Source organism: Myotis daubentonii, chromosome 12, assembly GCF_963259705.1.
Source record: "Myotis daubentonii chromosome 12, mMyoDau2.1, whole genome shotgun sequence".
In the NCBI taxonomy this organism is placed as follows: Eukaryota; Metazoa; Chordata; class Mammalia; order Chiroptera; family Vespertilionidae; genus Myotis; species Myotis daubentonii.
The window spans coordinates 25,779,152-25,790,487 of NC_081851.1; positions in this window are offsets into that span (position 1 = coordinate 25,779,152).

Below are 11,336 nucleotides of genomic sequence, written 5' to 3' on the forward strand. Positions count from 1 at the left end.
CAAAATGGGCCCGTTCTACCTCCCGCCTGCAGTTCAGGATAGAGGAGAATAAAAGTAAACATGAGGCTGGAAGGTGTTAGAGCAAAGGGGAGTGTACCGTGGGGATAAGAGGGGTTAGAGGGGCTGGGGATGGAGCTGTAACCAGACCACCAAGGGGTCCAGGCTGCCTGTCACCACTTGAGCCAATGAAGCAGAGACAGGGTTGAATCATATATGAGCGTTTATTACAATACTGCCAGCAGAATGGGAGAGCAGCAGGTCACCCACAAAAATCTGCTCTGACCCCTCCCTTGCCAGTTGGCTGGTTATATACACACACGAGGGAGAAGTTAGCTACGTGCAGCTGCGAGCTACAAGTGTAACAGGGAAAGGGGCGGGCAGAGTCTGCAGTCAGCCTTCAGGAGCTCAAAGTCTGATAACAAGTGGCTAATCTTCTATGATGTTACAAACAGCTCAGCCCGTTCCTGGGACCTCAGAACGGTCAGCGTTCCCGTGGCAAACTCCCGGAGGGGGTCAGAGTCCAGGTGCAGCAACCAGATCAAAGCATGTCCTGTCCTTGGTCTGCTCTCCACATGTATTTCTTTTCTGAGTCATGGACCCATCAAGGCATCTTATCTTTTTATAGCCTCGTTTCACCCTTCAGTTTCCCAGGGTCTGTAAGGAAGCCTCTTGTCTATAGTTAGTAAGGTGAATAATTAACAGACAGCTGTGGCTCTATTCATGAAGGTCCTCCTCCACTCAGAGCGGGAGGAGAGTTTGCGAGGTGACCCAGTATGACCAGCTTTATCAGGCCGAACCCAAAAGGCAAGGCGGCTCAGATGGCTCAGGCGTGGCTTCCAGAGGGACAGCCCCCAGGCCGGGCTCAGGGAAATGCCAGGGCAAAGAGCGTTTGGGAGCCAGGGGGGTGTGATTGGGGGAGTGATCTGGTCCAGCTGGGGGTGTGATTGGGGGAGTGATCTGGCCCGGCTGGGGGTGTGATTGGGGGAGTGATCTGGCCCAGCTGGGGGTGTGAATGGGGGAGTGATCTGGGCCGGCTGGGGGTGTGAATGGGGAATGATCTGGGCCGGCTGGGGGTGTGATTGGGGGAGTGATCTGGCCCGGCTGGGGGAGTGATTGGGAGAGTGATCTGGCCCCGCTGGGGGTGTGATTGGGGGAGTGATCTGGCCCGGCTGGGGGTGTGAATGGGGAATGATCTGGGCCGGCTGGGGGTGTGATTGGGGGAGTGATCTGGTCCGGCTGGGGGTGTGATTGGGGGAGTGATCTGGCCCGGCTGGGGGTGTGATAGGGGGAGTGTTCTGGGCCGGCTGGGGGTGTGATTGGGGGAGTGATCTGGTCCAGCGGGGTGTGTGATTGGGGGAGTGATCTGGGCCAGCTGGGGGTGTGATTGGGGAGTGATCTGGCCCGGCTGGGGGTATGATTGGGGGAGTGATCTGGTCCTGCTGAGGGTGTGATTGGGGGAGTGATCTGGGCCAGCTGGGGGTGTGATTGGGGGAGTGATCTGGTCTCGCTGGGGGTGTGATTGGGGGAGTGATCTGGGCCAGCTGGGGGTGTGATTGGGGGAGTGATCTGGGCCAGCTGGGGGTGTGATTGGGGGAGTGATCTGGGCCGGCTGGGGGTGTGATTGGGGGAGTGATCTGGTCCCGCTGGGGTTGTGAATGGGGGAGTGATCTGGGCCGGCTGGGGGTGTGATTGGGGGAGTGATCTGGTCCGGCTGGGGGTGTGATTGGGGGAGTGATCTGGCCCGGCTGGGGGTGTGATAGGGGGAGTGTTCTGGGCCGGCTGGGGGTGTGATTGGGGGAGTGATCTGGTCCAGCGGGGTGTGTGATTGGGGGAGTGATCTGGGCCAGCTGGGGGTGTGATTGGGGAGTGATCTGGCCCGGCTGGGGGTATGATTGGGGGAGTGATCTGGTCCTGCTGAGGGTGTGATTGGGGGAGTGATCTGGGCCAGCTGGGGGTGTGATTGGGGGAGTGATCTGGTCTCGCTGGGGGTGTGATTGGGGGAGTGATCTGGGCCAGCTGGGGGTGTGATTGGGGGAGTTATCTGGGCCAGCTGGGGGTGTGATTGGGGGAGTGATCTGGGCCGGCTGGGGGTGTGATTGGGGGAGTGATCTGGTCCCGCTGGGGGTGTGAATGGGGGAGTGATCTGGGCCGGCTGGGGGTGTGATTGGGGAAGTGATCTGGCCCGGCTGGGGGTGTGATTGGGGGAGTGATCTGGGCCGGCTGGGGGTGTGATTGGGGGAGTGATCTGGGCCGGCTGGGGGTGTGATTGGGGGAGTGATCTGGGCCGGCTGGGGGTGTGATTGGGGGAGTGATCTGGGCCGGCTGGGGGTGTGATTGGGGGAGTGATCTGGGCCGGCTGGGGGTGTGATTGGGGGAGTGATCTGGGCCGGCTGGGGGTGTGATTGGGGGAGTGATCTGGGCCGGCTGGGGGTGTGATTGGGGAAGTGATCTGGGCTGGCTGGGGGTGTGATTGGGGGAGTGATCTGGGCCGGCTGGGGATGTGATTGGGGAAGTGATCTGGCCCGGCTGGGGGTGTGATTGGGGAAGTGATCTGGGCCGGCTGGGGGTGTGATTGGGGGAGTGATCTGGGCCGGCTGGGGGTGTGATTGGGGGAGTGATCTGGGCCGGCTGGGGGTGTGATTGGGGAAGTGATCTGGGCCGGCTGGGGGTGTGAATGGGGGAGTGATCTGGGCCGGCTGGGGGTGTGATTGGGGAAGTGATCTGGGCCGGCTGGGGGTGTGATTGGGGGAGTGATCTGGGCCGGCTGGCACTGAGAAACATCGAGGTGGCTGCCGGTGGGGAGAGAATGGGGGGTGCGATGAGTGGGGTAAAACAAGGAAGGTGATTGTCTGCGCAAGACCGAAGCGAGGGTGGTGCTGGAGGCTGGGTCTGGTGGACCTCGGGACCACCAGGCTTCTTTCGTTCTGGATCCTGCCAGCATTTTTCTGGATTCGTCTCTGGGGGTGACGGAGAGAGGCCCTGAGACGGGAACCAGGAGGCAAGGAGGTGGGCCTGCCTCCGCCATGACCCCCATGCGTGCTCTGGGCAAGCCACTGCCCTCTCTGGGCTTCTCTCTGTTAAACAGGGCATTTGCAGGGCCTGCCTCCGCACACGTGGGTTTCTCCTTAACAAAAAGAGAATGGCCCAGGCTAGGAGTGGCCATTAGAGTGGGCACAGTGCCACCTAGTGTCCGTGCGGAGTGTGCCCCCAGGAGTGTGCCGGGGGCGTGGCGGCCTCAGCCCTGGGGCCAGGTCCCCCTTGGCTGCTGGGCGCTCCCCCCTTCCTGCACTCGGCCTGACCCCTTCTCTACGGGCTCCCTCCCTCCTCCCCGGCCTCTGCCCTTGGTCCCGTTTTCTTCTTTCTCCCCTGCTTGCTATCATCTCTCCTGGGAGTTCAGCCACTCCTGTGGGTCAAACTACCCGCCTTGTTACTTACTGCCCCTTTTAATCCTCATACCCCGGTCTGCAGGGGGCCTCCGGTCGTCCCCAGAGCCCCAGCCCAGGTGTCGGCCTCCAGGACGTTGCCTCCTCCCCTGCTACCCACGAGCCCAACCTCGGACTCCAAGGGCAGCGATGCTGGGCCCCGCCTGGCGTGGACACAGAACAGCTCTTTCTGACAGGCAGCGTCTCCCAGGCTCCACGACCCAGTCCCGTCCCCCTGCTGGCAGGCCAGGTGGGTCCTCCCTCTGCAGTGTCTCCTAAGTCCAGCCTGTCACTTGTTAAATGGATGGCTTGAGAGAGTGAGGCTCCAAAGGCATGGAGTCCCACAGACCCTGCAGGCCCCGCTCTGCCTGGACACCGACTTCCCCGGCTGCCTTCTGCCCACCCTCAGGCCCGGCTCCTTGGCCTGCCGTCAGAAAGAAACACTACTGGTGGGTTTTCTTTCTGGTTAAAATAATACATGTCACTGGAGATACATTTAAACATATATTCTCACAGGAAGACAAAAGTAAGGAAATGAGCCCTAACCGGTTTGGCTCAGTGGATAGAGCGTCGGCCTGCGGACTGAAGGGTCCCAAGTTCGATTCTGGTCAAGGGCATGTACCTTGGTTGCGGGCACATCCCCAGTGGGGAGTGTGCAGGAGGCAGCTGATTGGTGTTTCTCTCTCATCAATGTTTCTAACTCTCTATCCCTCTCCCTTCCTCTCTGTAAAAAATCAATAAAATATATTTTTTTTTAAAAAAGTAAGGAAATGAAAATCACCCATGTTCTCCAGAGGTACCTTCTATTCAATGTTTAAGATATACCCTCTGAGGGTGTTTTTCTATGCATGTGCATGCATATGATTTATTATTTTTTTTAAAATATGTTTTTATTGATTTCAGAGAGGAAGGGAAAGGGAGAGAGAGAGAAACATCAATAATGAGAGAGAATCATTGATCGACTGCCTCCTGCACACCCCCTACTGGGGATTGAGCCCGCAAACTGCCACATGTGCCCTTGACCGGAATCAACCCCGGGCCCTTCAGTCTGCAGGCCGACGCTCTATCCACTGACCCAAACCAGCTAGGGCCATACATATAACTTAGAGTGATTACAGAGAGTAGATTTTACCAAGGGAATCATATGGGCCATACTTCTCTGATATACCCCCCATTAGGTAGATTCATAGAGATCTACCTAATCATTTTCATAGCTATGTTTGAGTACACCATAATTTACTCAACCAATCCCCTAAGAAAAGACAATTAGATTGTATTAATTTTATTATATATTTTGAATTCTTGTTAGATAATTTTCCTAAGATAAATTTCTAGTAATTTTTTTAAAGTGGTATTTTTTTTTAAATCTTGGTATATATTATCAAATTGCCCTCCAAAATAGTTATTGTAATTAATACCCTCCTCAACTAGGTAGGAAAGTGTCTGTTTATACATGGCCTTGACAATCCTGTGTATTATTACTTCTCTTTTTCGACAATTTGATAACAGAGATATGATATATTCTTTTGAGTTAAATATCCTTGTCTCAAATATTTTTGAAGCTCAATATACTTTAAGTCAATGGACCATTTCTAGTTTTTCTAAAGTATACTGCCTATTGCTCTTTGCACATGTTGTGTGTGTGTGTGTTTATCTTTTTCTTAATAATTTATAAGACCACTTTTATGTTAAAAAAAATTCTTTGGTTCCACTTGAAAGCATGAGAAGCTCCATAGCCCCTCCCCAGTAAAACAGCAAAACTGATTGACATTATTAAAGAATTTAAAATGTCTGGAAATTGCCCTAAGGCAGCGATTTTGATCAGTGTGCTGCAAGAATGTGTAAAACATGCAAACCTGACTATTTAGTCAGAGGCCCTGACAGTCAACATATCAATAGCTGTGCTGTGTAAATGATAATTTACAAAATTATACCTATTTTTGGTCAGATTGGCCAGAAATATATATTTTTAGTGTGCTGCAGAATATAAAATGGTGCCGTTGGTTTTTAAAACAACCTGGCAGTGTCTCAAATGACTAAACAGAGAATTCCCATATGATCAGCAATTCTATTCCAACTGTATACCCCAAAGAAATGAAAAGGTGTCCACACAAAACTGTACAAATGTTGATAGCAGCAATATTCATGATAACCAGAACACAGAAACAACCCAAATTCTATCAAGTGATGAACCGGCAAATAACATGTGGTATATCCATACAATGAACGATGATATCGCCATGAAGAATGGAGTACTGCTACAGCGTGGATGGACATATGTAAAGTAAAAGACACCAGTCAAAAAGGACCATGTATCATGTGATTCCATTTATGTGAAATGCCTGGAATAGGCAAATCTAGAGAGACAAAAAGATGAATGCTTCCCAGGGCTGGAAGTGACGGAGAGCTTGGGAGTGATGGCTGAAAGGTGCTGAGTTTTGTGTTGTTGTTGTTTTTTACTGATGAAAATGTTCTAATTAATTGTTATGATGAATGAATGCACAACTCTATGATAATACTACCATTGAATTATACATTCTAATATGGATAAGAAAGTATATGGCATGTGAATTATATCTCAACTAGAGGCCCGGTGCATGAAAATTCATGCACTGGAGGGCGGGTCCCTCAGCCCGGCCTGCCCCCTCTCACAGTCTGGAGCCCTCAGGGGCGGGAGGCCCCATCACACCTCTGCTGCTGCCACTGCCAGCAGTGTAAGCCTCAGCCAGCCCTGGTTATCTGAGCCTCAGCTGACCCTGGGCAGCTGGGAGGCTGTGGGGACTGGGCACCGCCATATTTGAGGGTGGGCAGTCAATTAGCATATTCCCTCCTTATTGGCTGTGGGTGCCGCCATCTTTGCAATGGTGTGAGGGTCAATTACCATATTCCCTCTTTATTAGATAGGATAAAGCTGTTAAAAAATATTGTTCATGTGCTTCTTCATTCTTCTGCTGGCTCAGGAGCCTCCTGGGAACCCAGGGCCTCCCTTTGTGTCCTTTAGGTGCTGCAGGTCCAACAGCAGGGATACTTGGTCCCTTTGCATCCAGCTGTAGCCAGTCTCCCAGCCTCATGCCCCACCTCACCCCAAGGATGGGTCCAGCTATCCGTCCTGCTGCCTGGACCAGACTTCACCTCTAAAACGTATCCTGGGCCCTCAAAGATTGAAGGCAGTTAGCTCTGCAGCTGCCACAGCACAGCTGCCAATCGTCAACCCTGGGAATGTCCTCCAATCTGGTCCGATGTTGTTGCTGACTCTGAGGCTGAGTGGACACTCGCATGCAGACTCAAAGAATTGCAAAAATCCAGTGAAGATGACATCATCTCTTCTTTTAAAAATATATTTTATTGATTTTTTTATAGAGAGGAAGGGAAAGGGAGAGAGATAGAGAGTTTGAAACATCGATGAGAGGAACATCGATCAGCTGCCTCCTGCACATCCCCCACTGGGGATGTGCCTGCAACCAAGGTACATGCCCTTTACTGGAATCGAACCTGGGACCCTCCAGTCCGCAGGCCGACGTTCTATCCACTGAGCCAAACCTGTTAGGGCGACATCATCTCTTTAACCCAATAAAGGGCTCGTGCACCTGCCAGCCTGGGGCCCCCAAGGCCAGAGGAAGGACTCTGATGCCCCCCCAGGACCACCCATGAGCCCCATTTCCACTTCCCCTCATCCCTGGCTAGAGACATCTCTGCTACCAGGTCACAGCCTTGGCTGGGCCCCGGAGGCCGGGTCAGCTGCCTCATTAGATCCCCACAGCCAGAGAGAGAGAAAGAGAGAGAGAGAGAGAGAGAGAGAGAGAGAGAGAGAGAGAGGTTTGCAGGGGATACCCACCCACCCCAGGTGGGCTGACCATTCTTGCCTGAAGTGGGGACAACAGCGGAAGCAGATTTGCCTGAAGTCAGTGAGCGTAAGCTCCAGAGACCTGGCATTTTGCTGGCTCTTTCCAATCCCATTATCAGCTTGCACTGCCCTCGGTACGGTATCTATTTTCTTTCCATTTGTTTTGGTGTGTTGTATTGCCCAGAATGTGTCTTGGTGTCTTAGCCTGAGGAAGGAGAGAGAGAGAGAGAGAGAGAGAGAGAGAGAGAGAGAGAGAGAGAGAGAGAGAGAGAGAGAGAGAGAGACATCAATTGGTTGCCTCCTGCAAATGCCCTGACTGGAACTGGGGATGGAACTTGCAACCCAGGTACATATCGGTGCCCTTGACTGGGAATCGAACTCGAGACCTTCTGGTGCTGTTATAACAAAATGTCATAGGTTTAGTGCTTTAGAAAAAAGAAACTTATTTTCTCACAGTTCCGGAGACTGGAATCCCAAGATCAAAGTGCCCGCAGGTACGTGTCTGGTGCGGGCCCTCCCTGGGCCTGCCCACCGCCGTCTCCTTGCCAGGTGCTCACGTGCCCTCTACGTGATGAGAACACAAAGGGTATCAGAGCAGGCCCCGCTGTTATGACCTCATTTAACCTTAATTACTTCCTTAGAGACCCCAACTCCAAATACAGTCGCACGGGGTTAGGGCTTCAACATACGAATGTGGGGGGACGCAGACACGGTGAGTGTTCTGTGTGAGCTTGAGTCGAGTGTGTTCAGAACATGTAATTACTGATTTTCTGCCCTCTGCATCTGTCAGTCTGCTCAGCTTTCCCCTTGTAAGGATGAGAGAAATGGTTTCGAGGATCTTTACATGTTGGAGCTGAAATCCTCCAGGAGGTTTTTTGAGCCAAAGGGAGTTACAACGAAAGTGAACAGTGTAGACAGCCCTGGGGTGCCCTGGAGGATGCGGGCAGAGGCAGTGTCTCCATCGTGTGTGGGAGAGGGGAAAGGTTGCCTTCCGAGGGTGAGGAATAAAGATAGGATGGAACGAGGGACAGAGAAGGAGGAAGAAGTTCCTACGGGGATCCGAGTCTGGCCTTGTGACCCACTCCCCACTCTTTCCACATTGTTCCTGTAAATAATGACCCGTTAATACGTGGCTGCAGACGAGCAGCCTGTTGGCCTAAGAATTCTAGGAACTAACTTCAAAAGCAGCAGACTCCGACCTCCAGACATGCCGGCTCTGGAGGTTTGCTGACCTTCGACCAGTTATCTGAGCAGACTGTGCTGGTTTGCACGTAGTCCCCTCCATAGTGGAATATCAACCCCCTCCTTTGGAGTCCTTTGGTCTGTTTCTGTTTCTTCCTCCTCCCTCGTTATAAAAACCCCTGCTCTGCCCTGGCCGGGTGTGGCTTCGTGGACAGAGCTTGGGTCGTGCACCAAAAGGTCTCGAGTTCGATTCCCAGTCAAGGGCACCGAGACGTACTTTGGTTGCAAGTTCCATCCCCAGTTCCAGTCAGGGCATTTGCAGGAGGCAACCAATTGATGTGTCTCTCTCACATCTCTCTCTCTCTCTCTCTCTCTCTCTCTCTCTCTCTCTCTCTCCTCCCTTCCTCTTCCTCTCTCCCTTCCACTCTCTCTAAAAATCAATGGAAAAAATGTCCAAAAAATGCCCTCAGGTGAGGATAACAACACCCTTTCCCCGTCAAATTGCTAAGACCAACTTTGTGACGTTCGTCTGCCATCTTCTCAGGCTGCTGGCTCTTGATGAAACCCACTCCCCTCCCGCCAGCCCGTGTCTCTCGCTTATTGGCTTTCCAGGGGCTGGCAGCCGAGCCTGGGTTTGGTCTCAGCCCCCGGACCAGGGACAGAAGGCAGCCTGGTGTTCCCACAGGGCATCCCACAGAGGATGTACAGACTCCGAAGGACTCTGGGACACAAGCATGAGGGCGCTGGGGGCCTTACGTTCAGTGTGCAGGTTGGATGCCAACCAGTCAGAATGCACAGGGCACTTACAGGATCAGGCAGATGGAATATTCAGCATTGAAACTGAATAAAAATCTCTACCAGGCACTGGGCCAAGCAATTTGCAAACATCACTAGTCCTCACGATAACCCTGTAAAGGTATGTGATGTCCCCCACTTCACAGATAGCAAAACTGAGGCCCCAAGGGGGAACGAAGGCTTACTCACACCACACTGCTGACGAGTCTGGAGGCCAGCATTCATTTCACAGGTGAGGCCACAGGGTCCGGAGAGGTGGCATCATTGCCCAGGTCCGCACAAACCGGCAAAGCCCTGGGATTCGATGCACAGGTACTCCCCTGCCCGACCTGAAGTTGGATCTATGAGTCTCATCAATCCCAGGGAAACCCTGGGGAGGACCTTGGATCTGCAGAAATAGGAATTCAGAGGAAGGGCTCGCCCAGCCACTGGCCTTAATCATACAGCCGGGGGCGGGCCTGTGGTTCTATGGAGAGCAGGTGTCCCAAGTTAAAGGCTGTCAGGCGCAGGCTGGCACTGCCGCCGAGCTCCTGCGCAGTAGTCAGGCAGGCTGCTGGGAATCCCCCAACATGAGTGGTAAATGTAATGCTATGTGTCTTTTACAATAATAATAATAATAATAATCCTATATAATCAAAGGCTAATATGCAAATTGACCCAATGGCGAAGCAAGCAGTTGCTATGATGCACACTGACCACCAGCAGGCAGACACTCAATGCAGGTGCTGCCCCCTGGTGGTCATTGCACTCCTTCAGGGGGAGCGCTGCTCAGCCAGAAGCCCTGCGCTGGGCTCAAGGCTGGCGAGCACAGTGGTGGTAGCGGGAGCCTCTCCCACCTCCGTGGCAGCACTAAGGATGTCCAATTGCCAGTCAGACATCCCCCAAGAGGGCAGAGGCCGGGCTGTGAGACACCCCCCCCCCCACCACCAGTGCACAAAATTCATGCACTGGGCCTATAATAATAATAATAATAATAATAATAATAATAATAATAATAGAAGCATAAACCTCATGGAAACATTGTTGAGAAATAGCAAAACAGCAATAAAAGGAAATTACCTAAATGCCCAACAATAATGGCCAACGTTCCTTGGCTTCCTGCTAAATGCCAGGAAACATCTGAACGCTCTGTGTGCGTGATCTCATTTAATTCTCATACCATCCATGAGGTAGGTGCTATTATTATTCCGTTTTTAAACGGGTGGCCTGAAGCACAGAGACATTAAGCCACTGTCTCACGGTCACACAGCTAGTGCACGGTAGCGCTGGGATTTTCAGTCTCGTTCCAGAAGCTTTATCCTAAACATGGTTTGAGTTGTTTCAATAGGAGCTGATTATAGTTCATACCTTCATTTACCGCAGTTGAAATGGTTTACATTTTTTGTCTTATGTAAAGTGGGAGAAATAGTTACAAAATGGCATATGTAGAAGGATATTGGAGGAGGTGCAGCTATTTAGGAGCACAATCTCACAGTACCTAGTCAAATGCAGTCGTCATACCTGTGATCTTTGGCAAAACAACTTCACTCCTGAGTATATACTTTTATTGCAGAGAAATCCTCACACAGGTTTAGAAGGGGGGCAGGTGTGAGAATATTTAACACAGCATGTGGGGTGGCCCTCTGGCTGCCAACCCTGGGGGTGGGGCAGGTGCAATGTGGTCGATGCTCACCCCTTGATACCCCGCAGTTAGAAGCGACAGACCTAGCCCTGACCGGTTTGGCTCAGTGGATAGAGCATCAGCCTGCGGACTGAAAGGTCCCAGGTTCGATTCCGGTCAAGTGCATGTACCTTGGTTGCAGGCACACCCCCAGCAGGAGGCAGCTGATCGATGTTTCTAATTCTCTATCCCTCTCCCTTCCTCTCTGTAAAAAATCAATAAAAAATATATTAAAGAAAACAAGTCCTTAGGAGGAGGAGGAGGAGGAGGAGGAGGAGGAGGAGGAGGAGGAGGAGGAGGAGGAGGGAGGACAGACCTAGTACAGATGCTGCAACATGGGTCGATCTTGAAATCCAAGAACTGAGCACAAAAAGCAAATGAGAGGATGAGATCTGTCAGCCAGTTTCCCATGTACCAAACAGAAACCACTGTA